The following is a 17,027-nucleotide window of genomic DNA, read 5'->3' on the forward strand; positions in this document are numbered from 1 at the left end:
TGACTGTTCCCGTAGGGGTGCTATTCATGGTGTTAGACCATCAGCTCCCTGATGACAAGGACTGTGCCCTTTAACCCTTTGTAGATGGTGCTTATGCACCTCATCATGTTAGGCAGGTGGCTTCAGGTGACGAAACTAGAGAGGGATGCTCTGATGACATCAGGGCTTCAGCATAAGGACTCTCGGGGAGGAACAGGAAGTGTCTCAGTGCAGTCTTGTGCAAAGGAAATGTGTCTCCTTCAGTTCTGAGTGTCCACATACACGTTCGCATATGGTGGCCTCATAATGAATACACTGGTGATGCGAAGTCCACTTAGGCCAATTTTCCTACTGGAGACTGTCCTAGGAGTTCTCGGAGCAAAGACCTGTGCGGGTGGGGTCGCCAACCCTGCTGTCGCTGCTGCAGATGACGGCCAGGTGGAGTGCTCTGTCCTCTAACCGACATTGTCTTTAGGTCTCTGCAAAGGCTTTGGCTCCGTGAATCCAAGACTCACAGAGGGAGGTGTGATACTTTGAGTCGAAGTTGCCAACAAAAATCAAACTGTTTTCCCTTAGACATGTGAGCAGAGCATAAATATTTTATAGACACAAAGTCAGGTAGACAGAGATTTTAATTCCAGAAAGTGATCATAAGGCAGTCTATAGGAGACGTGGCTTATGATTTGCCTCACGACACATTTTATGTAAGCAAAAGCCCTGTGGCATAAAAGGTTCTCGCTCAGGTTCCCCAGAGAATGGGAGGCAGCTGAGAGGAGCAGAGACAAACTAATGTTCTCTTTTTCCCTCTCGTATTTTTGTGATGTGATGTTATCTAGCATAGGGAACCCCTTTGATCACAGAATCTGGGTCACGTGGCTCTTGCTTACCCCCATCCTTTGATAACAAATCAGTGTAAGAGCTTCTGTTTCAATATCTTTCTAAATATTGTCAGAAATGACCTTGGAGAACCCTTTGCTCAGGGCAGTTGAGGCCCAACAGTGAGGAGCGAGTGCCGCTCGTTGGTAATTTGTCCACGTGAAATGTTGTATGTGACTGGGAACACAAATGCAGAATTGAAAAAGAGAAAAGGGAGCCCTCATCGAGAATGTGGCAGAAATACTCCTTGTGAGGACATTTCAAACGTCCTGTCAGAATGATGTCTCCAGCGCCACCGCGCATCCAAGGCTATGCCTTGACTTCCTTTAACTTCCAGTATCACGTGGCACGTGGGATTTGCACACGGCACCCACCCGTGGCCGTGAGATGGGTCACGTGCTCCTCTCCCCACCATGAGAAACCTTTGGGTCCAGTAGGTGGTCAGAGTTGGGAGCCTCTGGAAGTGATGCTGTATCCCTGGCGGACGGCACCGCTGATCGTGGGTCTCCTTGAGCGGGTGACAGGGCAGACGGGTGGGGGCGGTGTAAGGCCCGTGGGGAGTCTCAGGCGACCAGGCACGACACCGCGGCCTGGTTAGCAGTGCTTCCCAGGGCCTGCTCCTCTCCTTCGGGAACGTTCTGCTCGGGAGAGCCAGCCGAGGGAGGCAGGTGCCTCTGAGCCGGCTTTACAGCTCTTCTGTCAGCCTACGCGATGTCACTTTACGACTTAGAAACGGAGCTGCCTTCATGTGCTCGGTAACAAGATTTTCATTTCTCTCGCAAGCCTGCCTGTTGCTGTATCTTTCAGCGGAGCAGCAAGGGCGGGTGCCCGTTACTTACTGGGAAGCAAGCTTGCGTCTTCCCCCTTTCCCTCAAATCGCCGAGGGAGGCGTGGGTGCCTTGTGAGCTGTATACGTTACTTTTGTGACTACAGGTAAAAATCTCTTGATTCACAGACGTGCCACCGTGCAGGGACGTGATCACTTGTATCGACGCGTCATGCTGCCGTCTGAAATGGAGAGGAGCACGCGGCAGTTAAGGTAGGAAACAGCATTTCGTTTCGAATTTAAGTCTTTATGGAAACGTGTTGTGAACCGGCTGTGGCACGCTCGCGTCCGCCGTCTGCGCCTTCGCGTGTGCTGGGCCATCGCCCTCGCGCGGCTCAGAAAGACAGCTGTCCTTTTCAGGTAGCAGTGATTATCCCCACTCCCCATCATCGGTGGCGGTTCTGCTTCAACAGTGTTGTTCTTTATTTTTCGGTTGCTCTGATCTGGTCACTGCTCGGAGTCCTACTCTTAGGACCACGAGAACTCAGGGAAAAGAATCTAGTCCGGGATGAATTAATAACGATGCAAAGTCACCAGTTTGTTTTCAACTTTGTGTTGGTTCCTGAGTGGGTTCTGAATAAGTAATAATCATCCTGATTTCAGTGACTTGATGTTCCATTCCTGGCCAGGCCCCTTCGCTACCCCCTCGAGTCGCTGCATTAAATATTAAAGCCGCCTGCGCCCTGGCAGCTCCATCCTGGAGGCGGCGACAGTGTTTTTGTGAAATGACTCCTCCTGGTTGGCTGCTAGGTTAGTTCATTATTTTAATCTATGCGTGTTGGCTAGGACTGCAACGTTGTCCTTTTTTCCACGAATATTAGTTTGAAATGGAGGAGGAGAGATCCGTGTCCCGCGCGGCCCAATCCTGAGGAAAAGGAGGGCTCTGGGTCTCTGGGGGTGCCACGCCTAGTGCCGGGCGCTGACGGCGGGGGGCCTCTGGATACCCGCGCCCTCCAGCCTTCACCCCAGCAGGGACGTTAGGCGGTCCCAGACGGGGGTCTGTTGAAGACCTGCTTCATACGACGTACTTTGCTGGGCACTGTCGGGAGGGCAGGGGAAGCATAAGGTTGGAGACTGGAAGCTGCTTGGAGAGTGAAGACAGCGTGTATTTGAAAACAACAACAACAAAAAACAGTTCAACCCTAGAGCGGTGGGTCCCCGGTACAAAGAGGGTGAGAGATACGGACCTGACCCCGCAGACGTCCGCAGCACAGGGAGTAGGCCTCTGGTGCTGTGGACGAGCTGGGCCTTCGAGAGGGATGTAGCACCTTGGTGAATGTGCGAGAGAAAGGGGGGGTTGCAGTGCGGGCGTGGCATGCTGGGTGCAGACTCCCCGGCAGAGCCCAGCGATGGCCGTGGGCAGCGCTCACCACGAGGGCGCGGCAGCCACGGCGAGTGTGGAGGAAAACAGCCGTCATGAGTCCGATTCGAATGAAGGGCCCGACCCTGGACGCTTTCCCCAGGGGGACTCGGGTCTGTTTTCAGTGTTGTTCATACAGACTTTGTTCTTCTGAGACCGGGAGTCGTCCTGTGTTTTTGTTACTGCTGGTCAGGCCGCACGGCGGGCTGAGCCTGGCTGGTGTGGCCATTGCAAAAGTGCTGTGAATGCATCTAGAGAGTTGTGCCTGGAGGGGAAGAAGAGATGGGGGAGGGGGGTGTGCTCGGAGAGGGAGGGCAGAAAGGGGCAGGTGCAGACCCCCCGGGCATCAGCCCCTGCCAGCCCCACCGAGGCCCAGGCAGCACCAGCGGCCCCCTGGAGTATTCTTTGGAAAGAGCTCCCGTGTCCTTCTCTGCCAGCAACTGAAACTATAAAAACAGATCCTAATTATAGCGATAAATTAGCAGGCCCTTCCCGACAAGCTCCGGGTCCCAGGCAGAGGGGTGCCGACCTCCCCAGCGAGACAGCGTGGCGGTCTCCTCACTCAGCTGGTCACCTCCGGCCACTCAGTGAGCAGCTCCTGGCCAGAACGCAGCTTAGTGGTGGGGTCCGTGTTCGGCTGTGAGGCACCGTTAGCAGGTGGAGTCCGCGTTAGGACCCTCCTGGGCAGCCAGTGGGGCCTGTCACCGAGGCACTGAGAGCAGCCCCAGTCTCTGCTGCGTTAGACTCAGAAGGGAATAAGTGGTTCGCTGTTTCAGGAAAGGAGCTCCCCCCCACCCCGGCCCCAACGTGCAAAAGCCAATGGATTTAATGAGGAATTTAGGGTTCTGTACTGGCTCCAGTTTAAGCTGAGGAGGAAGTTGGGGGATCTCACATTTTGGGCTGCTCTTTTTTTTTTTTTAAGTTTATTTATTTATTTTGAGAGAGACAGAGAGAGAGAGAGAGAGAGAGAGAGAGAGAGGTCCCAAGGAGGCTCCACACCGTCAGCGTGGAGCCCAGTATGGGGCTAGACCTTATGAACTTCGAGATCACAACCTGAGCTGAAACCAGGAGTCGGAGCCCAACCGGCTAAGTCTCCCAGGCACCCAGGGTGGCTCTTCTTTTGGAGGGGGAAGTGTACCAATGGGCTGGAGCACCTCACATGGTCCAAACCCGGGCCCTGCTGGGGCTCACCGTGTGGCCGCCTTCCTTTTCTTCCCAGGTGCCCTTTCCGCTCCAGAGAGGGCAGAAGAGGACTTGCCAACAGCTTTTGAGCAGTTTGTGGCGAGCTCCAGGGATACAGTGCTATAAATATGAGATCTGACCGGGCCGTTGATGCCCCGAGCATGGCCACGCCAGGGGGTGGTTGGACACACTCGATGACCCTGTGTCCGTCGGCCACAGACAGTTGGATTCTCCATCGGGTCTCCCTGCAACTGAATTATTTTCTGGCCTAGGATGGTGTTTGCAGCCCAGGCAGTGAGCAGGGAGCTGGGAGAGGAAGATCGGGCCACTTAGGTCACATGGCCACGACAGGCTGGCTCTTCTGTCAGCGGCAAGGCCAGACCGCTTTCCTCTCCTTGGCTTGCATGTGTCGAGTTAACTGTCTTTCCTGTGCTGACACTTAGTGCTTCCGTTGGCGTGACATCAGTTGTCATCGACTCAGCGAGTCCGAGCGCCTCCCATCGGCTTGCTTGGAGCACACCTTAAAAACTCCTGTGATTGAAATCTATTCCCGTGAAGTCCAAGCAGGGACGAGGTCTGAAGGTGCAGGGCGGTGAGCGGGCGCACCGGGGACTGGAGCCGGCAGTGCTTTCACGAGATGTAAGCAGACCCAGGAAGAAGAGAGGGCGGCTCCGCAAAACAGGCAGAAACGAGGGAGATGAGTAAGAATGCCGTCGGCTGCAGGCACGGATTCGATATGCAGCTGTAGTCTCCCTAAACCCGTGAATCTAGGCGCAAGAATCAGTCGGGAGGTAGGCCTTTATGTGCTGTGTGTACAAGTGCGTTGAAATTGAGCATCGTGCTCACAGGACCCCATTCCTTTCCATTTTACCTGATATTCTCCTTCAGGGTAAAGGTATAAAGCACACTTAAGGTTCTTTGCCTCCTTCCCTGCAAGAGTAATTGACAGTTACTCGACTCCCGTGGGTGTCGTAAATAAGGAGCACACCGAGAGACTCGGTTGCCGTCGTTAGAAAGCACTGGCTTTAGCTGAGTTGAACTAGCGTCAACTAGGAGACGGGGTGAAGAATGCAAAGGTGTGCCCTTGGCAAGATCACCTCACCCTGTACCCTAACTTTTGTTGCAAAGGCTGGGTTTTCTCCCAACTAAGCAAATTGGGTTTGTGTATTGACACGTGTGCACTCACGGGAGTGGGTCAGAGGCAGGTTGTCTGAGTCGGGGCGCCCTGAAGGGGGGGCCACACTGAATTCTGGAGCATCTTAGTAGTGCCAAGAGAGATCGTGATGTTATCACTTGCTGCGTGGTAAATACGGGAAGCAGGCCACTCGCCGTTCGGGGGCTAAGGCATGGAAATTACGCCAACAGCATGCTGCTGCGTGGGTTTTGTTCTATTGTGGCAGCAAACACATGACATAAAATCTAGTGTCTTAACCATTGTTAGGTGTGCAGTGCAGGAGTGTAACTATATGCACGTTGTTGCGCAAAATGATTTCTAGGGCTTTTCCATCTTGCAAAACTGAAGCTCGGTCACCATCAAACACTCACTCCCCATCCCCACCCCCAGCCCCTGGCCCCACCCTTCTACTCTCTGTGTCTATGAATTGACTCCGGGGACCTCATGTGAGTGGAATCACACAGTACTTGTCCCTCTGTGTCTGGCTTATGTCACTGAGTGTCACGTCCTCAGGGTTCATCCACCGCCTAGCAGGTATCGGTCCTTCCTTTCTACGGCTGAAGAATATTCCATTGTGTGGAGGGACCACGTTCTGTTTATCTGCTCACTCACTGATGGACGCTTGGGTTGGCTGTTGGGAATCATGCCGCTGTGAACTTGGGTGTGAAAATCACAGTAGCTTGGTTTTAAAAGAAAAACGCAGTTTTCTGAATAAGGACTTTCTTGACTGTTAATATTCTATTACTAACATGTAAAAGGAGCGTGCCCAGCGCTTGTACCACTAATATATTTAACATCTTGGTGGAGATAGTGCTTTCCTGGCTGTAGATAAAACAACAACCCTGCTCCAGCCTCTCTTCTGTGAGGCTCAGGACAAGTAGAAGAAACCACCCTTTAAATTTTCAGTGGCCATAAGGATGGAGACAAGCTTTGCTCCTCAGAACAGAAAAACAAGTCTTGTAGGAAAGTGATCTGATGAAATGAGAACCAGGGCTTGCCTGTTGTTGCCCCGCTCCACATCCCCCAGGTGACCGTCCCCAGGGAAGCTGAAGGACTAAGAAGATGGCGAGAGGTCTCAGCCGAGACAGGCATGGAGCACACGGCTCTCGGTTCAACCCGGACCCTGGCTCCCGCAGTCCTTGGAATATCTGGGTGATCCCCTTTCCTCAGCGCAGGGTGGCCGGAGGGTGACCACTAGCTGTAGACTCCTTTGGAGAAGGCCCAGGGGCATCACGACAGCATTTGCTGTGGTTTGTGTTGTTGGTCCTCATAAAGACCCAGCTTCTCCCTCGGTCTGGGGGGCACAGGTCCGAGACCAGATCAGGTCTGGAAAGGAAGCAAAAGACTGTGACTTCACGCTGGGATGGCTTCCCTCAGACCGTGTTATCCCTTGTTGGCTTCTCTTGGTTGTATCATTAGGTCATAGCTTCTCGGCTGCCTATTTGTCCCTTAGGAGTACCGGGTTTTATCAGCCATCTTCATGGTATGTGCAGGTCCCCCTTCCCTCTTCGGTGCTCCAGCTTTGCTGCTCTTACAAGAACCGCAGCCCCCTTGCTGCTGATGATTAAGCGCAGCCACCTATCATTCTGGGATCCTGATATCCCTGTTGCTGTAAGGGAGGCCATTCTGGGACAGCATCTGCTGTTGTCCCCTCTGGCTTACAGAGCACAGACACTGCTGAGCTCCTCATCGATGCTGGTGCCCCCAGCTTCCCAGTCCCCACTGATCTGGTAAACAGAATGTCTCCGAGCCCTTCTGTGAAACATGGTTGGCTCGTGTCTTGTTTCCAGCCTTACTAGGTGTATCCGCATTAGCGTGCCCACTTCTCTGAGACTTGACTCCTTCCTCCACCGTTGGCCACGGTACATGTGACATTTATGTTTCAATGAGTGTGTGAGTCATCACTTTTCCCAAACTTCCAAGGGTCTTCTTGGGTGCAAATTAGCACTGCCTCCCAGTGCATTAAATCCTGTGTCCTGGGAAAGTGTTTCTCCATTGATAAATCCTCCCTTATCCCATCTGACATTCTGCCCCTTGATTCGGCATATCCTGGTGGTACATCTTGGCTAGGTCATGCAGCAACTTCAGGATACAATCTCTTTCTTCCTTGGCCAGGCCCAGCTCTTCCTTGGCTGGATTATATTGCAACTCGAACTTTCATATCAGCTGACAGCCAGGAGGGAAGGTGGGGGCTGTAGTCTTTGACAGGGTGGAGTAGGTCACTGCTGAGAGCCCAGAGCATTCAGAAGGACCTGGGGATCAAAGATTTTTGAGTGTATCAACCTAGTTGTTCCCAGGGTCCTAGTTGTTTCAGGGTCCCCCTCCTTCTAGTTCGGGCCCCGACCTTGGCATAGGAGATTTGCTGGGGTTGAGAATTCAGCCTTTTCCAGCGCTCTGCTGTCCATATCATTCAGTCTTGGGCCTGACTCTCAATTCCTCCTGCAAGATGTGAGGTCTGTCTGTGTGCCACCAGAAAAGCCATGGGGACGTCCACACTTGACCTTAAGTTGGAGATGAACCGACTTTCATTATCTTCCTCCAGGGCATTGATAGCGTCCAGCAACAATCACCCCGTCCTGGCGTGCTGATCCTTACAACTCGCCCACAGTTCCCAAATGCACCGGCTAATGCCAGGCCTTCCACTGGTAGCCCATACCAGTTTACCATTGTTAAGAATTTTTTTTTAATTAGTAGATTTCATCTTATAAGATGGTTTCAGGTCTACAGAAAACTTGGGAAGACAGTACATATACTCCCTTTTCTGCACAATTTTCCCTTCTGCTGTTAGTGAGATACATTTGTTACTAACATTATTACTAACTAAAAGCCATAGTTAAAGTTGTCTCTTCATGTTGTTCGGTTCTAGGAGTTTTGTGAAATACGTATCGTTTGTTAAACGTATCCACCATTACTATCATTCACAATAGCTTCTGCCCTAAAAGTCCCAGTGCTTCGCCTCTTCTGCTTCTCTCTGAAAACCCTGGCAATCATTGATTTGTTTCACTATCTCCATAGTTTTGCCTTTTCCAGACCATCGTATGGTTGGAATCATACTGGGTGTAGCCTTTTCAAACAGCTTTTTTCCCCCCACTTTTAATATGCATTTAAGGTGCCTCCATGTCTTCTAGTGGCCTAATAGCTCATTTCTTTTTAATGCTGAGTAATATTCTATTGTCTAAATGGACCACAGTTTATCACTTCATTTATCGAAGGCCATCCAGGTTGCTTCCAAGCTTTGCAATTATGAATAAAGCTCCTGTAGACCTGTGTGCAGGTTTTTGTGTGGACATACATTTACCATGTAGCCGGGTACGTACTCAGGAGTGTCATGGCTGACTCACATGGTAAGGGCATGTTTAGCTTTACAAGAAACTGCCTAGCTATCTGGCACCAGCAGTGGGTGGGGCTTCCTGTTGCTCTGTATCTGCACCAGCATTTAGTGCTGTACGTGTTCTGGATTTTTGTCATTCTGATAATTGTGTCGTGGCATATTGTTTTTAGTTTGCAGTTTCCGAGTGACATATGATGTCGAGCCTCTTTTCCTGTGCTTATCTTCCCGTGCTTATCACCTTCTCTGGTGATGTGTCTGTTCAGATTGTTGCCCATTTTTAAGTTGGGTTGTTGTTTTCTTGTTGCATTTTAAGACTTCTTTGTATATATATATTTTTTAATGTTTATTTATTTTTGAGACAGAGAGAGACAGAGCATGAGCAGGGGAGGGGCAGAGAGAGAGGGAGACACAGAATCTGAAACAGGCTCCAGGCTCTGAGCTGTCAGCACAGAGCCCGACGCGGGGCTTGAACTCACGAACTGTGAGATCATGACCTGAGCCGAAGTCGGACGCTTAACCGACTGAGCCACCCAGGCGCCCCAAGACTTCTTTGTATATTTTGGATGCAAGCCCTTTATCACTTATATTGTGAATATTTTCTCCCAGTCTGTTTGTCTTTTCATTCTCTTAGCATGATTTTCACAGAGCAGAAGCTTTTAATTTTCATAAAGTCCAGTTCCTCAATGTCTTTCTTCACTGATTATGGTTTTGGTGTTGTATTTAAGAATTTATTGCCCAACCCGAGGTCACCTAGATTTTCTCATATTTTCTTCTAGAAGTTTTATACTTTTGGGTTTTACAACCAGGTGGCCTTAAGTTATGAGCCAGTTTGTGTAAATTCTTGTTAAAGGTGTGAAGTCTGTGTCTAGATTCATTTTTTTGCACGTAGATATCCGATTATTCCTGTACCATATGCTGAGGAAACTATTCTTCCATTAAATTGCCTTTGCTCCTTTGTCAGAGAGAAGTTGACTGTATTTGTGTGGTCTATCCCCGGGTTCTTTGTTCTGTACCATTGATCTGTATGTCTCTTCTTTAGCTTTTTAGCTGACACCAGGCTGCCATGGCTCCTGTAGCTTTATAGTAAGTCTTGCAGTCGGATAGCACTAACAGCTTTAACAGTGGTTTCCCTACCTGTGCCAAGGACTATCAGAGCTCAACCTGTGACCTCCAGGGCAGGGTCCTCGTCACCAGCCTCACTGCCAGCTGGCAGGCGATCCAGCTTAAAGGCCCCATATTGGAGTGATTCCTGTGCTTACTCTCGATACCAACTGTCATTTCCTGGGAAGGGACTCTGAGGCAGAGAGCGGCTGCAGGAGCTTAATGAACGACACCCATAAGGGCACGAGGGAAGTAGGGTAGGGCAGAGGGTGAAGGGGAAGTGCAGTGTAGTTGCAGCAGAGTGCATGCTAGGAGTCTGGAGCTGGCATGTCCTTTCGTGGTAGTCCCAAGTTGAGGCAAAGGGCCTGGGCCAGAGTAGCCCTGCATCAACTAGATAGCTAGCGCAGGCTCCCTCAAGAAGTGCAACTTTGGGTGAGAAGGTTCCCCTATTCCAGGGAAGCTCCCTTGGAGAGAGATACAGCTGGGGGAATGAGCGCCCGTCGGGCAGCACTCCAGACGGGGCGTCCCACTGTCCACCACGCAGTCCTTTGGATTCTCAGCAGAAGGGTCACTCATCGCACAAGTCTTCTCCACTTCTCCACTCAAGGGAAGCTTGAGGTAGCGTGGTCTGCCCAGGTGACCTCACTGCTAGAAGGCCGTTTAAGCTGTTAACAAAATCTGGAGGACCACCTCAGCACCATGAAGGTTGCTGATGGCGAACATTTGAAATTAATCTAAATTTTAAAATATTAGCCCAGCATTTAGGATAGGAGCCGTGGTTTCTTACCCAAAGAAAGAATGGGTAGGAAGGGAAAAATAGAGAAGAGTTACTGCAGGGCTTCCTGTAGCTTAGCTGGTCTCAGGACCTCTGTAGGCAAGAGTCCCCGCTTGCCTGGTGTTCCAGTCGGGCTTGGTCATATTGTCACCAATCAAATTGTCAGGAAAAGATTAGAATGGCTTAATCAAGGAAGGACAAAGGCTAGGAGATGAACTGCCCTTCTGCCAATATTAATAGAAGTAAGGATTAGAAATTAGTTGGCGGCTTAACTGATATTTTTAGAATTCCACTTGAAAGGGATAAGGATTCTAAAAACAGGAAAGTGGTAAATGCTACATAAGTCAGTAAAGGATCATAGCTAGCTTCATGTCCTTTGTAAAGAAACTATTACAAATTATGTGGGAGGATTTAGCTGTAAAATTGCTTGAAAAGCAAAATGTGATCTGAGACAGGCAGCCTAGATTTATGAGAGGGAACATGCCCAGAAGTTGTGTTGGAGATTTTAAAAGATATTATATTTATGACAGACAATGAGAATGCTTTGTGTAGCCTGCATCTGTGAAGAATTTGATAATGCTCTACTTAAAGATTTATTCTGAAGGTAAGACGTGGAAGAAGATGTGAAAAGAAACCCTGCATTTCCAAAGCACCGCATATTCACGCACATGCTCATTCCAGCTACACTGGTAGCAAAAGCAGAGTGTTTGTTAACGATCCCCCATGCCGTGTGTGGAGCCGGGCGCAGAGAGAGGGCTTGGCTGTTGGGCACTGTGTGCGTGAACAGCTGGATTAATCTTGTCTCGCCAGCACCTATTCAAACAGGAAGTCTGAGCAGTGAGGAATGACTCGTATGTATTGTTAAAATGACTTTCCTTACCTTTTCTTTAAACTGGAAAGAGCAAGGACTTCTTTCCATGAAGGATAACCGGTTTTGTAGAGTCCTTGTTGAAGCCTTGCCCAAGGATGAGGTCCTTTGGAGAGACAACTGATGAATGTCTCCTGAGCAGACAGATCCCATTGATGGCCAGCGGTTCTGTCTGAGCAGACAGAACCCGTTGATGGGCAATGAAAACCTTCATCCAGGGGCATACGAAGATCCCAGCAAGCAGGGGTGAGGTAGAAGGAGGCAGCACTGTGGTTCTAGGCGAGAATGGAGTCAGCCACTAGGGATCTGAGTTTTCAGGAAATATGATACTCAGCAGGTGGACGGGAGTCCCTAAGTGAGGACATTAGGGCAATGCTGCCAAGAAGACAGGTGTCATGGCAGGTCCTGTGACCTACAAATCCAGTGTTCTGTGGCTCCTATTAGGAAACAGGGGGCCCAGGAACAGATCCAGATCTCCAAATCAGTATGGTCAGGTGGCCCAGCTCTCCCAGGAGTGGAGAGTCATAGAAAAAATGAATATCACCTGAGTGAACCGTGATTGGAAGCAAGATGAGAACGTCCCCCCTCATCAGTCCCATTTGACATCATGCTGAAAGTCCTAGCTAATGCAATAAGACAGGAAAAGGAAATAAAGTATACGGTTTGAGAAGGAAGAAATAAAACTGTCTTTGTTTACAGATGACATGATTATAGAAAATCCCAAAGAATCAATGGAATAAACAAAGAAACAAACATCCTGGAACTAACAGCAATTATAGCAAAGTCACAGGATGCAAGGTGAATATACAGAAGTTAATTGTTTTTCCTATATACCATCCATGAGTAATTAGAATTTGAAGTGAAAAATTCAATAACATTTACAAAGTGAACCATGCAGCTGAACCTGCAACCCCCACCTTGAGCCTTTGCATTTGCTGTTCCCTCTACCTAGAAGGCTTTTCTCTCAGGTGTCCACATGGCCAACTCCTTCACATCCTTCAAACAGTCGTTCAAAAAGTTATCATCCTGGAGGATTCTGGGAAGATGGCAAAGCAGAAACCATCAGGAATCAGTTTCCCCTCCTAAGCAACGGTTGCACTGGCAAAATCTGTCTGATGTACCTATTTTGGAACTCTGGAGTCTATTGAAGGCTTCCAACTTTCAGGGGAAGCCTTAGATAGGAAATTGCACTTGATCTTGGTCAATTTCAACTCTTAGCACAGTAGCAGCTACCCACCCCTACCCCAAGACCAGTGTCAGTCACCTGTGCATGGGTTTCTGGAGCAGCTGGCATGCGGCTTGTGGGAGCCAGAGTGAATATCCACCAAATATTGAGGGTCTTCCCCCTGATTGCTAAGTGCTGCTTCAGATCACAGAGGTGCAAAAAATGAGGGCAGCCATTGTTGTTGCACTTCCCCCATTGTGGCAAGCCCTTCCCCTACTACCTGAAGTGACTTCGACAGGATTTAAAGGGCTGACGCGCTTCCCCTTCTCCTTCATTTCTTACTCTGGAAGGAAGCCAGACATTAGAGACTAAGACCTTCAAATCAATTTTATGTACAAGGGAAAGTTAGAAAGTGACTGTGCATGCCCACGGAAAGGCCCAGGCTCAGAAAAGACCTGAGAAGAGTTTAAGGATGATCTTTGGTGCAGAGACAGGCTGCAATAGAAAAAACCCATCAAATAACCAAAAACAGTAAACCTTGGGGGAAGGGGAAGATTCTGATTTCCAGAGTTACAACATTATTAGATTTAAATGTCTAGTTTTCAACAAAAAAAATCACAAAGCATACATAGAAACAGGGAAATATGGCCAATTCAAAGGAAAATTCAATAGAAAGTATTCCTGAAAAAGCCCTGATGGCAGGTATACTAGACAAAGACTTTAAAACAACCGTCTTCAATATGCTCAAAAACTAAAGGAAGACCTTGAGAAAAATCAGGAAAATGATGTATGAACAAAATGGAAATATCAATAAAGAGATAGAAAGAAATTCTGGAGCTGAAAACACAATAACTGAAATGAAAAATTCACCAGAGGGACTCAAAGGTAGATTTGAGCAGACAAAAGAAAGAATCAGCAAACTAGAAGATAAAACAATAGAAGCATTCAGTTTAAGGAACAGAACATAAAAAGATTAAAGAAAAGCAAATGGAGCCTAAGGAACCTGTTGGACAACACAAAAGACCGACATATACCTTATGGGAGATCTAGAAGAAAGAGAGAGAAAGGATCAGGAAAAATCTTTGAGGAAATAATGGCTAAAAACTTCCCAAATGTGATGAAAGACAAGAATATAAATATCCAAGAAGGTCAATAAGTTCCAAGTAAGATGAACTCATGGAGACCCACACTGGGACACATACTCAAATTCTGAAAAGCCCTAAGACAGAGAATCTTGAAAACAGCAAGAGAGAAGTGACTCATCACATACAAGGGATTCTCAGTAAGCATATTTCTCATCAGAAACTTAGGAGGCAGAAGACAGTGGGGAATTGACCACAATTAATGTTTTATTATCTTAGGATATCCAAAGTGAAAGAACTGTCAGCCAAGAAGTTCATTTTCAGTAAAACTGTCCTTCAAAGAGCAAGGGAGAGCGGCGCCTGGGTGGTTCAGTTGGTTGAGCGTCCAACTCTTGATTTTGGCTCAGGTCACGATCTCACAGTTCACGAGATTGAGCTCCACATTGGGCTCCATGCTGACAGCACAGAGCTTATTGGGATTCTCTCTCTCCCTCTCTTTCTCTGTCTCTCTGCTCCTCCACTGCTCGTGCTTGTACTCTTTCTCTCTCTCAAAATAAATCAATAAAAATTAAGAAAAAAAACAGAGCAGAGGAGGAATCAAGACATTTCCAGATAAATAAAAGCTGAGGGAGTGCATTTCCACTAGACCTGCATGGCAAGAAATGTTCAACATAATTGTGCAAGGTGAAAGGAAAGACACCACTAGGAAGTAATTCCAAACCACGTGAAGAAATATATCTCATTAAAGGTAGTAAGTGGGCAATTATAAATGCTAGTATTATCATAATAACAGTTTGTAAGTCTTTTTGTTTCTACATGTTTTAAGAGACTAGTGTTTGTAAAAGAATTTTTACACATGGGGGTACATAATGTGTAAAGATATAATTTTGTGATATCAGTGACCCTAAAGGGTGGGGACAGAGCCCTAAAAAACATAGAGGTTTTGTTGGCTGGTGGAAATTTAAATGAGTGTTATAATTTCAGGATGTTAAATGTAATCCTCCTGGTAGCCACAAAGGAAATAGGTATAGAACATACACAAAAGGAAATGAGAAAGGATTTAAAGGTTTAACTACAAAACAACAACAACAACAAAACTAAACACAGAAGACTAATGTATGTCACGAGAGACAGAAAAGCTAGGAGACATATAGAATACAAATAGCAAAATGACAGAAGAAAGTTCCCCCCATCAGTAATTATACTTAATGTAAATGTATTAAACTCCCATTACAAGACAGAGGTTGCAGAGGTTGGCAGAATGGATAAAAACACATGATCCAACTATATGCTATCTATAAGAGACTCACTTTAGATCCAAAGGCAAAAATAGACGGAAAGCGAAAGGACAGAAAAAGATACCCATTTAAATGCTGACCAAATGAGAGCAGCGGTGACTCTACTGATACAGACAAGAATGGACTTTAAATCCAAAACGGTTGTGAGGGACAAATAAGGGCATTATATATAAAGGTTCAAACAAAAAGATACAACAGTGATAAACATTTATACACCTACTAACAGACTGAAAATGTATGAGGCAAATACTGACAGAATCGAAGGGAGAAATAGTTCTAAAAGTTGGAGGCTGCAACACCCCATTCTAAATAATGGATAAAACAATCAGACAGATCATATGTAAGGAAATAGAAGACTTAATACCATACATCGACAACATCTAACACACATGTATGGGCCGGTCTAATATCAACAGCATACACATTCTTTTCAAGCACATATGGGACATTTTATAGGATAGATCATATGTTGGACCACAAATTAAGTCTCAATAGATTTTATTTTATTTTTTTTTCTTTAAATTTTATTTCTTTTGACAGAGAGAGAAAGAGAGCTCATGCATGTGGGTAAGCGGGGGAGGGGCAGAGAGAGAAGGAGAGATTCGCAAGCAGGCTCCTCACAGCACAGAGCCCAATGCGAGCTCAGTCCCACAAACCATGAGATCGTGACCTGAGCCAGGAGCAAAAGTCGGACGCCTAATTGAGCCCCCCAGGCACTCCAAGTCTCAATAGATTTTAAAAGATACAAAGAATCTTCACCCACAACAGAATGAGATTAGAAATCAACAACAGAAGTAAACTGGAAAATTTACAGATTTGTGTAAATTAAACACACACTCTTAAAGAACCAGTGAATCAAAAAAGAAACACAAAGGGAATTAGAAAATACTTAGAAACAAATGAAAATGAAAACACACATACCAAAACTTGCGGGATGCAGTAAAACCAGTGTTAAGGGGGAAATGTATAGCCATACACACTTACATTTTTTAAAAAGGGATCTCAAACTGATGATCTAACTTTACAATTTCAGGAATTAGAAAAAGAAAAACAAACTAAACCCAAAGCTAGCAAAAGGAAGGAAATAATAAAAATTAGAGCAGAGATAAATAAAAGAATATTAAAAAATAGAGGCAAATCAATGCAGAAAGATCAACGAAGTTGACAAAACTTTAGCTGTATGGATTAAGGAAAAAATAGAGAAGACTCGAGTTAGAAAAATCACAAATGAAAGTAGGGACATTATCAATTCTACAGAAATGAATGGATTATAAGAAAGAACTTATTAACAACAAATTAAATAACCTAGATGAAATGGACAAATTCCTCAAAACACAAAATCTACCAAGAATAAATCATGAAGAAATAGAAAATCTGAACAGGACTATAACTAGTAAGGAGTGTGAATCAACTATTCAAAAATGTTCCAATAAGTAAAAAATCAGGACCAAATGGCTTCACTGGTGAATTCTACCAAGCATTAAAGAAGAATTAACACCAATTCTTCTTAAACTTTTGCAAACATTTAAAGAGGAGGGAACACTTCCTACCTAACTCATCTAATGAGGCCGACATTGCTCTGATATCAAAGCCAAAGACACTGCAAGAAAGGAAAACGATGCATCTAATATCCCTTATGACCACTGATGGAAAAATCCTCAACAAAATACTAGCAAACCAAATTCAGCAAAACATTATAAGGATTAGAGGCCATGACCAAGAGGAATTTATTCCTGGAATGTAAGGATGATTCAACATACAAAAATCAATCAGCGTAAGTCATCACATTTACAGAACGAAGAAAAAACAAAACAAAACATGATCATCTCAATTGATGCAAAAAGGCAAAAAAAAAAAAAAAAAACAAAAACAACATACAACAACCTCAACACTCTTTCATGATAAAAAACTCGACAAACTAGGAATAGAAGAAAACTATCTAATGATATGATATAATAAAAGTCATATGTGAAAAACCCACAGCAAACATTGTACTCAACACTAAAAGAC

At 46.4% G+C, this 17,027-nt stretch overlaps 1 protein-coding gene across 2 annotated transcripts in view; it reads left to right on the forward strand.

Annotated features, from left to right (window-relative positions):
• Nucleotides 1-17,027, forward strand: part of UNCX (UNC homeobox) — a 67,552-nt gene that overhangs the window by 9,938 nt on the left and 40,587 nt on the right. For both annotated transcript variants that reach the window (XR_006197750.1, XR_006197751.1), the window contains exon 2: nt 1,811-1,894. The gene's annotated coding sequence lies outside the window, so the exon portion shown is untranslated. The remainder of the gene's footprint in view (nt 1-1,810; nt 1,895-17,027) is intronic.

This window comes from Panthera leo, chromosome E3 (assembly GCF_018350215.1).
Source record: "Panthera leo isolate Ple1 chromosome E3, P.leo_Ple1_pat1.1, whole genome shotgun sequence".
NCBI classification, from domain to species: Eukaryota; Metazoa; Chordata; class Mammalia; order Carnivora; family Felidae; genus Panthera; species Panthera leo.